This window comes from Mirounga angustirostris, unplaced genomic scaffold, assembly GCF_029215605.1.
Source record: "Mirounga angustirostris isolate CCGP_5_RB_7025 unplaced genomic scaffold, mMirAng1.0.hap1 SCAF_12, whole genome shotgun sequence".
Classification (NCBI taxonomy): Eukaryota; Metazoa; Chordata; class Mammalia; order Carnivora; family Phocidae; genus Mirounga; species Mirounga angustirostris.
Genome location: NW_026991720.1, coordinates 99,460,397 through 99,479,995, shown reverse-complemented (window position 1 = coordinate 99,479,995; position 19,599 = coordinate 99,460,397). Strand labels below are relative to the sequence as shown.

At 37.1% G+C, this 19,599-nt stretch overlaps 1 pseudogene; it reads left to right on the top strand.

The window, feature by feature from the left end:
- Positions 1-10,301: 10,301 nt before the first annotated feature.
- Positions 10,302-11,577, top strand: LOC123835741 (mesoderm-specific transcript homolog protein-like; annotated as a pseudogene).
- Positions 11,578-19,599: the final 8,022 nt, after the last annotated feature.

Here is a 19,599-nt window from a genome sequence, read left to right as displayed (position 1 = left end):
CGCTACCTCTTCCCTGCCTTATTACCATTAGCTTTCTTTATAAAAAATGATCAAAGTATACATTTTGATGAACTCTTATATTATAGTTGTGTTTTATTTCTAAAAGAAAAAGATATTTAGCACTTCCAGATTCTAGTCAGCATGTAAGAAGCTTGGAATTATTCATTTCATCTTAAGAAGTAAAAAGCTCAACATACTGAAAATTCAGTAAGTCTTCTGAGGGCTATCAGAGGTCAGTTGAGGTCACAGGCAAACAGCTACCCCTAAAAATTGGAGACATACAGGCTGATACTGGAAATCACAACTTACTAGAGCAGAAACCCAACCCAGGAACAGAACTGCAAGGGAAACCAGTACTGGGGCAGGGAAACCTGAACTGTGACTATGATTGACAAATTGCTGGGGGATCAGTGTGGGCAAGTCTGGGAGTTAAAAACTCCAGGGGGTCCCCCACAGTTTTGTGAGTTTTATTTCCTGGAGTTCTACCAGGTTTTGGCAGTGAATAGCTGAGAAAAATCCTCCTGGGCTTTAGGTAGGGAAAGTTGAAAAGTACCTATGTGGAAATATGCCAGGGCATCCTGTTCCTAAAAAAGACTGCTCTCAAGATAAATTATTTTACCAAAGCCTATTACCAAAACCTATTGGGATTTTATCAGATCCTAACAACTTGAGGGAATGGAAAGATCCAACTCCAGTCACCCTAACCTCCTCAAGCCATCCTGCCTCACATAAGGCGGGAGGCAGAACTGAGAGGTATTTGTGAAGTTCACAACCCAGGGACATAGGCTTCCTAAGAGGCTGAGATCTCATCATAGGACTGTAGAATTCTGTCTCTCTTCATGTGCCTTACCACCACCTCACTAAAGGTCTATTTAGTAGTGTTCCTTTCACCTAGTACATCATGCACAGCTTTCCACAAAAAATTATAATGCACACTAAAAAGCAAAAGATACAATTTGAAGTCACAGGGTAAGCTTCAGAATGAGATTCAGCTATGGCAGGGATGTTGGAATTATCAAACATTCGATTTAAAAGAACTATGAGAAATGTGGACAACATGTGAAATTGGATGATAATGTAAACAGAGAGATGGAAATTCTAGGAAAGAATCAAAATAAATGTTATAATAGAAGTCAAGAACACCTTTGATGGGCTCATTAGTAAACCAGATGGCTAAAGAAAAAAAATCCCTAAACTTGTGAATCTGTGCATAGAAATTTTGACAACTAAAAAGTAAAGTGGAAAAAAAAAACTGGAAAAAAAAAAAAAAGATGTGGGAGGAACAGACTATCCAAATACTGTGGGCCAATTATAAAAGCTGTATGTAACATATGCATAATGGGAATACCACAAGGAGAAGAAAGAAAGGAAGAGGAGTATTTAAAGCAATGAGAACTGAAAGCCTCCCCAAATAAATGTCAGACATCAAACCACAGATCCACAAAACACAGAGAACAACAAACTAAATTCAAAACAAATCAAACAAAAAACAAAAAAGTCCACTGCTCCTAGGCATATCACATTCAAACTACAGAAAATCAAAGATAAAGAACAAAATCTTGAATCAAAGGAAAGCACTGCACCCTTAAAAGAAGAAAATATAAGAATTACATCCAACTGCCCAGAAACCTCACATGAAAGAAGAGAGTGGAATGAAATATTTAAAGTGGTAAGTGAGGGTTCCCTGGGTGACTTAGTCGGTTAAACATCTGCCTTTGGCTCAGGTCATGATCCCGGGGTCCTAGGATTGAGCCCTGCATTGGGCTTCTTGCTCAGCAGGGAGCCTGCTTCTCCCTCTGCCTGCCACTCCCCCTGCTTGTGCTCCCCCTCGCTGTGTCTTTCTCTGTCAAATAAATAAATAAAAATTTAAAAAAACAAAACAAAAATAACATGGTAAGTGAAAAAAAAAAAGTTTAAAAAACACCAAACAGATAAACAAAACAAACTAGTATTCTGTGTTCTGAAAAGTTATCTTTTAAAAGTGAAGGATAAATGAAGATTTTCTTAAGATTAACAAATATTGTGAGGATTTTCTGCCCAAAAGACCTGCTTTACAAGAAATGTTAAAAGATCTTCAAAGAGAAGGAGGATGACACTTGTTAGAAATTTAGATCTATATAAGGAAAGGAAGAATATTAGCAAAGGAATAAATGATGGTAAAATAAATATTTTAATTGATCTACCAGATAACACTGTTCAAAACAATAATATCAATAATATTTTTGATGATTATACACTATACATAAGTGAAATGGATGATTCAATAAATGGGAGGATGGATTTATGGTATTTTGCTATTATAAGGTATTAGCATTACTCAAGAAATTATATAATGCTATTTGAAAGTGGGCTTGAATTAGTTGTAAATGTGTATTGCAAACTCTAAGGCAACTACTAAAAAAAAAGTTAAAAAGAAAATGTTATTTGATAAGCTAAGGAAGCAGAGAAAATGAAATCATATACAATGTTCAATTAAAACTACAAATGGCAGGAGAGTGGAAGACAAAAATAGGAACAAAGAATAAGTGTGATAGACATAAAGCAAAGCAAATATAGTAGATATTAACCCACTTTATATCAATAATTTCTTTAAATATCAACGGTCTAAATATACCAATTAAAAGACAGTGTCAGGTCAAACCCCAAAATAAGACTCAACTGTATGTGTCTATAAGAAACAGTTCAAATATAAAGACACATAGATTAAAAGTAAAGGGTAAAGAATGATATACCATGCTATACAAATAAAAGAAAACTGGGATAACTATATTAACTTCAGACAGAGTAGATCTCAGAGCAAAGCTCTGTTCTTCAGAAATGGAGAAATGATAAAGACTTTCAAAAAAACAACCCCCAAAAACAAAAACAAAAGCTAAAAAAAGTTCATCACCACTAGACCTAGTTTATAATGAATAATAGAGGAAGTTTCTGAACTTCCTCTGAAATGAAAGGATGCTAATTAATATTGTAAAACATATGAAGTAAAACTCACCAGTAATGGTAAATACATAATCAAAATAACATTTTCTAATAGTATATGGTGGTACATATATCACTTTAAACTCTAGTTTAAAAGTTGAAGAACACATGCATTAAAAATGACTATAACTACAATCATTTATTATTGGATTCATGATATAAAAAAAACGTAAATTATATCTATAACCTAAAATGTGAAGGGGAGAGAAATAAAAATACTGTTCTGCTATGGTATCAAAGTTAAGTTGTTTCTAGCCTAAATAAGATGATATAATGATAAGGTATTTTATGTAAGTCATAACAAAGAGCCTGTATAGTAGATACACAAAAAAGTGAACTTAAATGAATTAAACCATAATGTCAAAAAAGTGATCAAATCCAAAGGAAGACAGAAAGAGAGGAAAAGGAAGAAAGGAGCAATGAAACAGTCAAAAAACAATGAACAATGTTGCAATAGTAAGTTCTTAACCATAAATAATTACTTTAAATGTAAATGAATTAAATTCTCCAATCAACAGACATAGGGTGGCTAAATGGATTAAAAGATGAAGAAGAGGAGAAAGGAAAAGAAGGAGGAGGAGAAGGAGGGGGAGGAGCAGAAGAAGAAGATGAAAAAGAAGAAGATTATTTTTATACTCTGAAAATGAAAGGGTAGGAAAGGTATTCCAAGCAAATTGTAACCAAAAGAGTAGGAGTAGCTATACTTACAGAAAAGAAATAGACTTTAAGTTAAAAATGGTCACGAACGAACCATGAGAGACTACGGACTCTGAGAAACAAACTGAGGGTTCTAGAGGGGACGGGGGTGGGAGGATGGGTTAGCCTGGTGATGAGTATTAAAGAGGGCACATATTGAATGGAGCATTGGGTGTTATACGCAAACAATGAATCATGGAACACTACATCAAAAATTAATGGTGTGGGGTGCCTGGGTGGCTCAGTTGGTTAAGCGACTGTCTTCGGCTCAGGTCATGATCCTGGAGTTCCGGGATCGAGTCCCGCATCGGCTCCCTGCTTGGCAGGGAGTCTGCTTCTCCCTCTGCCCCTCCCCCCTCTCATGCTCTCTGTCTCTCATTCTCTCTGTCTCAAATAAATAAATAAAATCTTAAAAAAAAATTAATGGTGTAATGTTTGGTGATTAACATAACATAATAAAATATAATAAAAAATGGTCATGAAGGACAAGGAAGGTCATTATATAATGATAAAACAGTTAAGAAGATGAACAATTGTAAATGTTTATGCATCCAACATGAGAACATCTAAATATATAAAGCAAATACTAACAGAACTGAAAGGAGAAATGAACAGCAAGGCGATAATAGTAAGAAACTTTAGTAGGAGACTCCACTATAAACATTTGATAAATCATCTGGGCAGAAAATCAATAAGAAAAAAGCAAATTTGCACAATACCATAGACCAAATGGACCTAAGAGGCATTGCTTTCTAACAGAACATGCAACAGCAACAAAATACATATTCTTCTCAAGCACACATCACTTCTCTGGGATAGATCATATGTTAGGATATAAGACAAGTATTAAAAAGTCAAGAAAATTGAAATTATATCAAGTATCTTTTTCAACTATAGAGATGTGAAACAAGAAATCAATAACAGGAGGAAAACTCACAGGTATGTGGAAATTAAACAACACACTCTTAAACAACAATGAATCAAAAAAGAAATAAAAAAAATTATCTTGAAACAAACAAATGTGGAAACACAACATTCCCAGTATTATGGGACACAACAAAAGTAGTGCTAAGAAGGAAGTTTATAGCTATAAATACCTACATTTTAAAAAAGAAAGATCTGAAATTAGCAATCTAACATTTTATCTGAGTGAACTAGCAAAAAGAGGAATAAACTAAACCCAAAGTTAGTAGATGGAAAGAAATAATAAAGAATAGAAATAAGTAAAATAGAAAATAGGAAAACAGTATAAAATATCAATGAAACTGAGTTGGTTTTTAAAAAGATAAACAAAATTGACAAAACTTTAGCCAAACTAACCAAGAAAAAGAGAGAGAGGACTCAAATAAAATTAGCAATGAAAGAAGAGACATTACAACTGATACCACAGATATATGAAGGAACACAAGGCTACTATGAATATTGATATGCCAATGGATTGGATAACCTAGAAGAAAAGGATAAATTGCTAGAATATACAACTTCCCAAGGCTAAATCATGAAGGAAAAATAGAAAATCTGAATAGATCAATAATGACTAAGGAGATAGAATCAGTTATGAAAGGGCCACCTGCGTGGCTCAGTTGGTTAAACAGCTGCCTTCAGCTCAGGTCATGATCCCAGGGTCCTGGGATCGAGCCCCGCATCTGGCTCCCTGCTCCGCGGGAAGCCTGCTTCTCCCTCTCCCACTCCCCTCACTTGTGTTCCCTCTCTCGCTGTGTCTCTCTCTGTCAAATAAATAAATAAAATCTTAAAAAAAAAAAAAAGAATCAGTTATGAAAACTTCCCAACAAAGAAAAGCCCAGGACCTAATAGCTTCCCTGGTGAATTCTACCAACTATTTAAAGAAAAATTAGGGGTGCCTGGTTGACTCACTCAGTTAAGCAACTGCTTTCAGCTCAGGTCATGATCCTGGGGTTCTGAGATCAAGCCCTGGGCTCCCTGCTCAGTAGGGAGTCTGCTTCTCCCTCTTCCCTTCCCCTCCAATCCCCTCCCTCTCATGCTCTCTGATTTGCTCTCTCTCTCTCAAATAAATAAGTAAAATCTTTTTTACAAATAAAGAAAAATTAACCAAATATTTCTCAAAATCTTCCCCCCCCCCAAAAAATAAGATTTTATTTATTTATTTGACAGAGAGAGAGACAGGGAGAGAGGGAACACAAGCAGGGGGAGTGGGAGAGGGAGCAGCAGGCTTCCTGCCGAGCAGGGACCCCAATGTGGGGCTTGATCGCAGGACCCTGAGATCATGACCTAACCTGAAGGCAGATGCTTAATGACTGAGCCACCCAGGTGCCCCAAAATCTTTTGAAAAATTAAAGAGGAAGGAACACTTCCAACTCATTTTATGAGGCCAATGTTACCTGATAAAAAAGCAAGGTAAGGACACTATAAGAAAAGAAAATCGCAGTACAGTATTCTGATGAATATAGATATAAAACTCTCCACAAAATATTAACAAAGTAAATTCAACAGTATAGTAAAAGAATCATACACCACGGTCAAGTGGAATTTATCTCTCAGATTCAAGGATGGTTCAACACAAAGGAATAAATGTGATACAACACATTAACAAAATAAAGGATAAAAATTATATAATCATAATACATACAGAATAAGCATTTGACAACATTCAGTATCTGATACCTAGATTATAATGCATATTGTAACCTCCTTTTTGATCTCCATGTGCAATGGACTGAATGTTTGAGCACCACCCTCAAATTCATATGTGGAGGCTTTAATTCTCAGTGTGAGAGTATTCTGAGATGGGGCCTTTGGAGGTAATGATGAAGTCGATGTCCTTATAAGAAGGGGAAGTGCCCAAGCTTGCTCTCTCTCTGCTATGTGAGGACACAGCAAGCAAAAAGCTGTCTGCAAAACAGAAAGAGCACTCTCACCAGAACCTGGCTATGCTGGCACCCTGATCTTGGACTTCCCAGCCTTCAGAACTGTGAGAAATAAGTTTTCGTTATCTAAGTCACATGGTATATAGTGTTTCGTTAAGGCAGTCCAAACCGAGTGAAAGACAGAGGTTTTTGCTGTTGTTGCTCTTGTTGGTTGTTGTTGGTTTTTGCCATGGGGCCATGTCTCACCAACGTGTGGCTCTATCAGACGTTAATACCAGAATCAAAATATGCACTACATGGTGTCGTAGTTGGTGGTCGTGTCCCATGATAGGTTTCTGCTGTGTTAGTGTTTAATATAATTGTAAATTGTATATACTTCCATGCACTGAGTAAATCCAATTATTCCCAAATTATCCATTTGTTTTCCATGTAAAATCCCAAACTACTGAAATACTGTTGGAATTTTTTTTTTTTTTAAGATTTTATTTATTTTTTTGACAGAGAGACATAGCGAGAGCAGGAACACAAGCAGGGGGAGCAGGAGAGGGAGAAGCAGGCTTCCCGCCGAGCAGGGAGCCCGATGCGGGGCTCGATCTCAGGACCCTGGGATCATGACCTGAGCCGAAGGCAGACGCTTAATGACTGAGCCACCCAGGCGCCCGTGTTGGAATTTTCATAGAGAAGTACTTGTGTTAGTCACTTAGTTAGCATTCAAAGCTTCACTGAGATCTTATACTAGATTGTTGTCTGAGTTCAATCAAATTTATTTTATAACTTAAGTTTACAAAATAAAAATAAAGTTTGGTTTAAATAATTTTTATCTACCAATTACTTGTTATGCTATATCAATTTCAATACTTGCATCTTAAGGATGTTTGATTTGGTCTGTCTTTGGAATTTGAAATCTAAATTACATATTCCTATAATTATATATGACTTAGTAAAATTCTGAGTACAAGGTTACTTTTATAGAAAATTAAAATAATACATTTATTTAAGGCTCTATTTTCTTTCTAATGTACTACTTTTCTAGTTATTCACATCTTTATCCAGTCTGGATAAAGTTATATCAATAGCATATAATGAAGGTACATGATAGTTTTCAAGTCACTAGTCTCAAATATTTTCTATGCCAAGACGATGGTATTGACATAATTTCGTCAGAAATGGTGGCTCACTATGGCAATAAATTTCATTTGCCCAGACTCATTTCAGAATGGGAAGGGTCCACACAGTTGGAAAAAAATAAATCCTTCGAAGTCACATAATTACAGAAAAATACACGTAAAATATAATTTTATTTTATTATTTTTATTATTGCCATTTTCAAATTTAGACCCAACTTTTTTTATATCTAAGTTAGGGAATAAATCCTGCTTTACTTTTGAGATTTCTATTCTGATACTTTCATCATTTCATAATAAAAATAAACAAACTTTAAGAGTTTATTAAGATACTGTTTCTCAACTTAAAACTTGTATTTGATCCAGCGGTCATAAAAAGATATTGACAGATTTTCACCATATACCCAGTTTGTCTGGAGATGTGACAAATCACTTCAAAAGTTACCAATTGTCTCTGTGTAAAACAAATATGATTTAGTTTTAAAAGTTTAAAACCAACAAATTCACACTGAGAAGTTATAGCTTATTGCATTTTTCCCAGTAAAGGGAAGATTGATTTTACCCTACTAGGATGTAAAAGCAGGATTGCAGGGAATTTAAGTATTATCTACCAGATGTTGATTCCACTAAGCTATCTTTTTAGCTTATGGTAGTGGCTTTTGATCACAGTTGGGCTTGAAATAAACAAATAGCAAGCTTACTTCATGCCTTTAATACCAGCAGATGAGCCCTAGTCTCAGGGAAGCCAGAGGACATGGCAGTGGGAGATCTTAGGAAAGACACACATGTAGGCCTTCAGCAGCATCATAGCACATCAACTCAATTGCAATTAAAGGACAGTGGGTGTGGGTTTCCCCCATGCCAGAATACCAGGGTAAATCCTCTAACATTTGCTTTTGGCCACAAAAAGATACTTTACTTTAATGACCCTCACCAGTTTACAGATCTAGCACTAGGGTATGTTATTTATTGAAAAGCTGCCCTAAAAATAGAGGTACATTGTGTCCAGGTGAGAGCTATGAAGCCCCAAGCTATCTCCTTGACCTTCTGCTATAAACTCAATCCCAGCTGTATTTGACACCATGTAGTCATATCAAAAAAGAGTAAGATTAAACCAAAGAGTTAAAAATTAAGCAAAAATGGAAAATAGAAACATACGTTACCAGAGAATTTTATAAAGAATTTTAAAATATAATCGGATGAATTTATTACTCGTTCACACAAATCCTCACCTCAAGTATTGGGCATCAGCCTAGCAGAGTGGTTGAACACATTACATGTAGATCACCTGGGTTCAGATCCCAGCTCTACTTGTACAAATTCAGGCAAACGACATACTCTCTTTGTTTCTTTTGTCTTCTGTAAAGATATTGATCATCCCTATTTCATGCCATTGTGATGTGGATTAAAAGAGTTAATATTTGTAAAGTGCTTGACAGATGCCTGATGCAAACTAAGATTTGCTGATTATTACCTAATTATCAATAAGGGGTTGGGACAACAGAGATATGGGGAATTCTTGCCAATCATTACCTATTTTGTGGGTTGAAGGGGCACAGAAGATGCTCTGAGATTGAGAACACAGGGTGATAAAGCTATTGATGGGTCACTATCTACCTGTTGGAGATGTCTGCACTGGAAATCATTATTGACAGACTTTCCAAGGGGAGAGCCTGTTTCACACAGGATAGAATTCATTTCTTATGTTGCCCCTAGCAACAATGCTAGTTCTTCCTTTGTTAGATCTCAAGTAGATGAGTTCAAAAGAAATTGTGAAAAATAAGTCTGAATAGAAAATAATCAGGTTTCATCACATCATTAAAATAAATGGAGGCACCCAGAAACTACAGTTATTACAACCAATGAAAAAGCAGAACATACAGAAAGTGTGTGGAAAGAATTATGTATGGCTTTTGCATATGAAAATGGTATCATCGACCTCTGCTGGTCAATTCTATAATTATGTGTTGTTTCTATAATACAAGAAATGGATTTCAAATCATATGATAGCTTGTTTAGCTCCTGGATTGCTGTCATAATACTTTGCTCCCAGAACAACCCCCATTCAGAATATTAGCGTTCACACATGTTGAAATTCATTTGCCACACAACTCTGAACACAATACAAATTGATACCCATGTTTGTATTTGCCCAGTCTTTTTCATTAGACATTTTTATTAATATGTTGTCTCTGAGAGGTAGATTACAGTTACCTTGACAAAGAGGGAAATTGAGGTGGGTTGATTTACACACAAGACATCTGGAACCAGAATTCACATCTGTTGATACCCAATCCAATGCTATATCCACAAGACATATGCACATATACTAAAGGCAAGTGTCTCCCTCCCCCAAGCTTGGCATCACATCATATTGCTTAAATCATCTAAGATTCTGGGGCACCGCTTTACAACAGTGCTCCTTGTGCCCCCCTGTGATCTAGAGGACTTAATTGAGAAGCTGTCTCTCCGTGACCCTACTGCAATTTCCTGCCTACGTTATACATTTCTAAGCTATATAATATCCTATCTCCTCACTTCTCTGTCTTGCTATTTTCTCCCAGGTCTCATTCCAACCACAGGGTTCTAATTAAATATGAAATGTGAGCTTCCACCAAACATGGAGTCTTGTAGCCCATGTGTTACCTGAATCAGAATGAGGGAGTAATGGGTTCAAGTGGGGTTACTGGCTGTGCCCCTGGTGGCGGCCTATTTGCATATCCTACCCCTGCCACTCCCTTCCCTGCCCTCCACCCCACTTTCTCTTGCTCTTCACTCATCACTCATGGAAGTTGCTAGGCAAGTTTTTCATTTATAAGGGACTATAGATCTTCTACCAAGACTCTGTGGATGTGGTTGGAAGTCCTGCGATAGTTGTGCTTTTACATGGCTTTCCAACATCTAGCTATGATTGGCACAAGATTTGGGAAGGTATGACCTTGAGGTTTTATTAAGTGATTTCCCTTGCTTTCTTGAGCTTTGGCTTCAGTGACAAACCAAGACTATGTCACTATTCCATATTTGAGTAGGTCAGCATTGTGGAGGCACGTTTGTGGCATCTGGGGCTCCAGAATCACAGTAACAAACTTTATCACCTGATAATGGAGATACCGTTGCTCAGGAGCTGTTCTCTAGGTTCAAGCAGAATTGATCTGGTCAGCTTACCATAGAGTCTCCGTCTGTCAAATGGAGGTATATTTCCTGAGACTCACTGTCCTCTCCTTCACCAAAGCTTCTCGAAGATGGAGGCATGCTGTCATCCATCCTTACATGATTGATGAACTTCTTTGTATTCTCCTGAGGTCTCACCCCAGTCTTTGGGCCATACACCTGACCATTTGAGAGTGAGTTGTGGGACATGTGGGAAGGGATATCCAACAATGATGGAACTTAGTTATCGAAAATCTCTTACAGAACACCAACCAGAGGAAGTTCAGAAGGCTCTGGGTGGGAGCTCTTGCTTCTGTAACTATTCCCATTTTTTTTATCTATGGGCCATTGGATCCCATAAATCCCTACCCATAGTGTTTGGAGCTATACGGGAAAATGCTACCATGCAGTCCACAGTGTCAATTCTGGATGACCACGTTAGCCACAATCCACAGTTAGAGGATCCCATGGGCTTCTTGAATTCGTATATGGGCTTCATCAACTACTTCTGAGCTGGAAAGAGTAGCTTCCCTGTATTACCTCCCTTACTCCCTTATCTCTTGTGTATTCTACTAGGCAGAAATGCCTGGTCCTGGCCACCAAAAACTACTCTCTCATGAAAGTCCACCTGACTCACACTGGTGATCAGCATATAGAAAAAAGCCCACAGAAGCTACGGCTAAGGATGACCTAACAGTCCACCTCCCATTCTTCTTACATCTGGGTGTACGGATTTGCCTTTGTCTTTGTGTAATGAGGAAATTCTCATGAGCACTACTACTCACAGATAAAGAAAGAGAGACATTGTTAAATGTCTTCTTAACACTTCTATGGACTTTTCTGAAATATTTAAAAATGCTAATTTTTGGCCCATCCTTGATTGGAATTCTATGGTAAAGAATGAAGAGAGGGTGGCTCCTTACCTGTCCTTGAATGGCTTTAAGGGCACATGTTTTTGTTTTTGTTTTTTAAATTCTCTAAGCAACACAGCTTCAAGTGAGATGAGTCTCCCTTGTCATAACTTTGGGTTTCATTTCATCAGCTGCTTTTAATTATAGACATTTTGTTAAAATAGGTTTGGGCTTGAATAATGCATAATTCTAAGTATGCTTTAAGACTATGATTTACCTACATTTCTACAAGGACACTAAGCCAGGAGATACTCTGGTAGAGTGAACCATATTAAACATGTTTAATTTCTGGGCGCCTGGGTGGCTCAGTTGGTTAAGCGACTGCCTTTGGCTCAGGTCATGATCCTGGAGTCCCAGGATTGTGTCCCACATCGGGCTCCCTGCTCGGCGGGGAGTCTGCTTCTCCCTCTGACCCTCCTCCCTCTCATGCTCTCTGTCCCTCATTCTCTCAAATAAATAAATAAATAAAATCTTTAAAAAAAATGCTTAATTTCTGAATAAATTGAATCAAATCGAAACTATTTACAGAATTTCCTAAAATCACAGGGAGTTAAGGACCATAGCATCTGTGCCAGAAATTTACCGTTATTAGCCAATTCTAACAGCAGGTAACAGTCTGACTCTTCCTACCTTAGTGCTTGGAAGCATGTCCCTCCTGAGCTGGAGGGGAGGCCATCATTGTATAGTCCAGGTTACCGAGCAGAATGTACCGGGGTTCCTTTTATGATGACTATTTAACTCTTCATTGGTTGTCCCAGACAGGTTTCCTCATGTAGCTCAGTGATCCCTGTACTTTACAGACAGGAAATTCCCAAGACCAAATTCTGAAAAGTCTATGAACAAATGGTGCTGAATACCTTTTTTTTTTTTTTTAACCACAGTTTCTTTGTCTTAGTCAAAACACGATTTTTAAGGGATTATTTTATTTTTTTTATTAGCAACTTCAAGTATAACAACTGAAACTGGAATAAGTGTTTATTTTCTATTAATAAAACTAGATTTTGACTAAAAAAAAAAGAAAGAAAGAAAGAAAAATGTGACCTCTGTCAAATTCATTTCGTTGCTGTGTTTTCATTTTATACAGTAGTCCCTCCCTAACTATAGGTCTGGAAGTACATGATCCTTCTGATACACTGTCAGAAGGTCAATAGAAGGTGAATAGCAGCCTAATGCTACGTCACAATGTCTGTACCATCCACCTCACTGCATCTCATCACGTAGGCATCTATCATCTCACATCATTACAAGAAGACAATAAAATATTTTGAGAGATAGAGAGAGATCACATTCACATAACTTTAATTACAGTGTATTGTTTTAATTATCCTATTTTATTATTAGTTATCGGGGCGCCTGGGTGGCTCAGTTGGTTAAGTGACTGCCTTCGGCTCAGGTCATGATCCTGGAGTCCCGGGATCGAGTCCCACATCGGGCTCCCTGCTCAGCAGGGAGTCTGCTTCTCCCTCTGACCCTCCTCCCTCTCATGCTCTCTGTCTCTCATTGTCTCCCTCGCAAATAAATAAAATCTTAAGAAAAAAAATTTTATTATTAGTTATCATTGCTAATTTCTTACCGTGCCTGATTTAAATTGAACTTTATTATAGTTATAGGAAAAAAAAAAAAAACAGTATACATAGGGTTCGGTACTATCAGTGATTTGGGCATCCACTGAGGTTTTAGAACATATTTCTCACAGACAAGGGGTGGCTATTGGATTGGATTATTTATTTTGTTTCATGATAGACTATGCACACATTGAACATATGTTATCCTCATATACACACACACATTGAATATATGTTATCCTCATATACACACAAGTCTATAATGTCTTGCTTCTTGCTCATTTATAAAGCTGTCATATCTTGGCTTAGATACAGAAATTTGACAAGTAATAGAAATTTAACAAATATTTGTTGAGTGAATAGATATCCAAGTAGCTGGATGTCTGATATGTTCAAAATACAATATCCAAGTATTGAATTGCTTTTCTCAGCAGATTTTGGAATTCCAGCTGAATCCTTACAGCCTACAAAATAATTCTTCCTTTGACCACTCCTATTCTACAGAGACATCGCCTTGTATTCATGGGGAAATTAGAAAAATTGGAACATTTTAGTGAAATTTACATAAGGCTAAATTATAAGTGGTAATATCTGTGTGTGTGTGGTATGATGATTGGTGGACTAGGTAGGAATGTCCGCGTGTATGTATTTAAGCGTTCTTACTACAAAATAAAATCTCATATTAGTCCTCAAATATTTTATTGACATTTTGCTGGTTGTAAATCCCTAACTCTTGAAACAACTATGCTGCAGAAAAATAGGATCCCAGCTATCCTAGTGGGCTTAGGCCCCTGATGTTTAGCCCTTGTCTCTGTTCATACCTATTCTCTAATGCACTTGGATGCTTTCTAATCAAGAAAAAATCTACTTTGCTCTAAGTTTGCACCTTACACAGCCTGGAGGAATGATTTTTTTTTTTTTCCCAATTAAGCTGCAAGTGGTTTGCTGAAGAGCATCTGAAAATCAATCACGGTACAAGGCACACAGTGTGAGCCTGTTATCTTCCATGATTGCAATTCAGGTACTGAGAATTCCGTTTTGTGTCAGCCAGAAAGTTTGGGTGAACTAAGTATCTTTAAAGTTTATAGGTACAAATGAAATTGGCACTTTGAAAAGAACCCCAGAACATAAAGAAAGATGTAGCAGCCCTTTCTGCCTTCAACTTCTATAACTATTTTGACAAAGTGGATCTTCCCCAGTTTTAAGGAGAGTGGATTTGGAAGAGTTTGATAGCTTTAAAAAATGAATTGATAAGAAATTTTGATAAATCACTAAGATAAACAACAGCTATATTTGACAGACGGAAATAAAGTGGCAGGTAGCACAAAACCTGGAATATATGACTTGCTGCTAAAAACAATAGCTGAACCAAGACCCAAGAACTATATAGGGATATAAAAAAATCAAAGAGTGATATTTTAGTGATAAGCATGGGATACGGTGCCTCTCTAGGGAAGAGCATCTGACTATAGAGTGTAAAATAAAGAGATTTTTTTCTAAAAATTAAACCAAACCACGGTAACTGGTTTTACCTATGCACCCATAGGCCACATTGTGGATTTGAATCTGGTCCTTACTTTACTATCTTTGTGATGCTGGGCAAATTATATTTAGCATTTTATACCTAATTTCTCCTTCTCTATGAAATGGGAAAAGTAGAAAACATAGGATAGTTAGAAGCATTAAGCAAGTTATTTTGGAAAGGTGGCTAAGAGAGTAGGCCCCTCATAAGCATATAACAAGTACTAACCCCATTATTATGGCCATGCTAAAGGCAGGCTTGCTTCCACATTCTCACCATTACACTGCAACTGCTTCACAGCACTATGGTAGAGAGAAAGGAAAAGAAAGAATGGAAGGGAGGAAGGGAGGGAGGGAGGGAAGGAGGAAGGAAGGAAGGAAGGAAGGAAGGAAGGAAAGGAGGAAGGAAGGGAGGGAGGAAGGGAGAAAGGGAGGAAGGAAGGGAGAAGAAAGAAGAAAGAAAGAGAAAGAAGAAAGAAAGAAAGAAAGAAAGAAAGAAAGAAAGAAAGAAAGAAAGAAAGAAAGAAAGAAAGAAAGAAAGAAAGAAAGAAAGAGAAGGAGGGAGGGAGGGAGGGAGGGAGGGAGGGAGGAAGGGAGGAAGGAAGGAAGGAAGGAAGGAAGGAAGGAAGGAAGGAAGGAAGGATGGATTAGTACAATGTTTCTCCAGAACCACCCAACAGAATGGGAAGTGTTTTGTAAAAAGACACACTATTTCCCTAAAATGGAAATCAGTGGTTGAACAAAATCCTAGACATGTTTTATTTAATGTTAAAATTATAATGACCCTCAGTAAAGAAATTTTGAAGAAAACTCATAATGAATTTCTATAAGCAGGGTTGATGAGAACACATATTCCAATTGTATTCCAAGTGCACAGGAAAATGCATTTAGTCCCAGAGCTTTGTCTTCTAAGTATATGCAAGCTTGAGGCCAGAGCTGGAATGGTAACACCAGGATTGGGGGATGGGTAGCTGCTTCTGGGATGGCAGAGTTCTCTTCGGGTTTCAATCCTGTGGTCTGTCACTTCTCTGGATATGTTAAACAAATATTTAAAGACTATCAATTTGAAGAGGCATGCCTGAGACACTTATGTTTTGTGCCATTGGTAATCAAGAATAGTGTTTATTAAAAAGAAATACAGAGCTGGAGTCAGGAATTAAGGGGCTATCTCGCAATAGTAAGTGCCAGATGAAGCAGACAATGTGAAGTAAAAACCATTAGTACTTCTTGATGAAGCATGTGAATTAAGAGAAAAGAGAAGAACAAAAAAGTAGAACATGAGCTGGGGAGATAGAGGAGAACAAGCATTTGGCACTAAGAATTACATGTCATTGGAAGAAGGGAAGGACGTCACACAGCACAGTGGTTTCCCAAGCAGATGGTGCTTCACGCCTACAAGAGGAGAAAGTCCCAACGAACCTTCTGAGGGAGATCCAGAACAGCCGTGGGGTGGAATGGCCTCAGAGCTCAGCAAGATGCATGTTTTCAAAGTTTTCTGAGTAAGTTGCTGATTTTCAATGTATGAGTTAATTCATCTTGGCCCTAGAGGGAGAAATGATTCCTGTATGTTCCTCTCCCTGGTCCAGCCCACATTTTTTTTATATAAAGAAAAATTTAGGAATCTTTCTCCTATGATTTAGAAAATGCCCTTAGCCGACATAGGAGGATCATTTACATCCCAGTGACACTCATGCTCTGACTTACTTTCTTGTATTTTACTATAGGTTAGAGGTATTTGATATCTCAATATCAGAGATCATAAAAATTCAATTAATCTATGTGAACTCCACCTCTACATAATATTTTATACAACGATTGATTAATAATAGATGTAAACATGGGGCTTTGTAAAAATTCACATTAAATGCATTGTGTTAAACCAATTATCATTTAGAATTTTTGATAGTACATCCATATGCTATAATGTTATAGAAGCAATTTATTAGTAACACAGAACTTGATAATAAGAGTCACTGAAAGTTCAAGTACTTTGCCATTTCTTAGTGATCGGTAACTTAAGTTGAAGGAAGACGGCTAGGTTTATGCATGGTATAGCTTATACATCTAAATTCAGCCCAAACCTCAAACCTAAAGCAACACTTAGCTCTAAGGATGGATGGGCAGTAGAGTTCCTGGAGGTATCCACAGCCATATGATTAATGTGGTACTCTTCCTAGAACATCCATTAATGTAAAGTCATTAAAATATTTTAGTGATAAATAGATATAATATAAAAGAGAATGCAAATTTGGGTTTTTTTTTTAAGCAAAAATGGGTCTTTAAAGAAAATCTAACTTTTGACCAGCCAATTTGATCTGAACTCTGAAGCTATGCATTCTCTTGCTTCTGCCCTCAAAGTAATTTATAGGAACACTCTGAGAGTCATGATTTCCATTATGTTTTTTACATTGTATATTCTTAATTTGATTTATTTTGATGACTTTTAGACAGCCAATTATCATTTGTTTCCTTGCCATTCTTTCATTTAATGCACTTAAATGCATGCCCAAAAACACACCGCCACCATCATCACCACCATTACCTTAGGGATTCTGAAAATTATTTGTGCATATGAGCTTAAAACAAGAGCATTTTCTGTGTCCTCCAGAGGCAGTTGGATACTCAGTCCCCTTTGCCACCTTGAACTTGGAGGTGACTTCCCAAGGAGGACAAGATGAGATTTTCCTTCTCAGGGGCTGACCACAAAGCCACCTGTGAGAGGTATGGGTGGGGCAATCCAAAAGAGAAGAAGTGAATGAAAATAACACGCTGAATGATCAACCTTCTAGTCCATTTTCCCACTTTGCTCTGAGAAAACCAAAAGCCTAGTCTATATCCTCAATATTCTCTGCAGGAGACTGAAGAAGTATTTTCTGGAGGCAATAGATAGAAATACAACAAAGTTCAGTAAGGGAGAAAATAGGGGTTGTGGCTGGCCTTTTTAACAACATGATAGTTGAATAGGAACCTAAAACCAATAAGAAAATGAACTCTGAAGATAAGACTATGAATTTTTTTTATCATAATGGGATCAGTTATCCACATATTATTATTGAAAGATGGAAGAAAATTGGACCAGTGTCTTCAACGTTTTGAAAGATGATTATCCTTTAGAATTTTATACCTAAACAAACTATAAATAAAGCATAAAGGTAAAAAAAATAAAGTTTTTCAGTTAATGAAAATTTATTATACATAACCCATGCGCCTTTTCTCAGAATATCCTTAAGGGTTCTGCTCCAGAAGACTTTGGAGTAAATACAAAAACATGAGGACAAAATCCTGGAAAGAAGTTTCCCACACATTTGAAGATAGTAATTAGTAATCTGACACCCACATCTGTTTAACAAGTTAAAAGCATAATCTGTGAAGATTAAGAAGAGTGGCTATAGGTCTCCAGGAGGGAATAGTTTTGGTCTTTATGTTTAGCTTCTATTCCTGGACTTATTTTTCAAAAGACAAAGCTTCCGTTCTTTTGGGTGAGAAAGCAAGGGACAAGTGGGAGATAACAGGGTATATAATCCTCACTATTAGTGCTTCTGTAGTCAAGTAGAGGAAGGGGTTTAGGGTTTCACCATTCACTATCTAGATTGATTACCACTTAATATTTCTATTGTCAGCATTATCTGCCTATCCCTCAACTCAGCTGTGCCTGGAATCTAATCTAAAGCTAAGGAAGAAAAGGAGGACCCAAGGGGTCAGTGAAAATATTGTAAAATAATTGGAGTGGAAATCTCTGGGTCTGTATAATTTTTAGGTCAACCTACAAGAAGGTAATTGGAAAGGTAAGAGTCAATACTTAAAGGGTGGGATGGTTAAAATGGAAATTTTGGATGAATGCTTTTGATGAAATGACTTTCATTCTTTCCTTAGCCATCATAACTAATTAGGCCTCTGATTCTATCACTCTGCCATTATCTCTCATTGCTGGATCATCTACCTCACTACCTCTCTTCTAACCTGGATTGTTATATTGTCTTCCTGAATTACTGGAATGATTACTTAATTGGTTGGCAGTTCCATCCCTAAACTAATTCATTTTCCACTGTTGACCAATTTTTGTTGTTGTTGTATATATTAACTGAATCCACAGCTCATTGACTCCTTGATTATCAGCCTTTTCAATGCTGTTTTTTATACTTTCCAACTTTCCCCAACTTTTTTTAAAGATTTAATTAATTAATTTATTAGAGAGAGAGAGAGCATGAGCAGGGGAGGGGCAGAGGGAGAATTTTAAGCAGACTCCACACCGAGTGCGGAGCTCAAAGTGGGGAGGGGGGACTCAATCCCACCACCCTGAGATCATGACCTGAGCTGAAACCAAGAGTCAGCACTTAACCAACTGAGCCACCCAGGTGCCCCTCTCCAAATTTTATTTTATAGTTTATTTCTTTAAAAATACTTTCATCAATATTCTAAACTATTTTGTTCAGCTTTTAAAACTTGTGGTAAAATACTTATAATATACAATTTACCTTCAACCATTTTAAGTGTTCAGCTTGCTAGTGCTCTATAGTCACATTGTTGTGTAGCAGCTTTTTAGAACTTTTTCATTTTGCAAAACTGAAACTATACCCATCAAAAAGCAGGTCCCTATTTTCTCTCCTCCCCAGCCATTAGCAAACTCTATTCTACTTTCAGATTCCATGATTTTGGCTGTTCTTGATATCTCACATAAGGGGAATCATACAGAATTTGTCCTCTTGTGACCAGCCAGTTGCATTCAGCATAATATCCTCACAGTTCATACATGTGGCATGTGTCAGAATTTCCCTCCTTTTGAAGGCTGAAAAATATTCCATTGTAC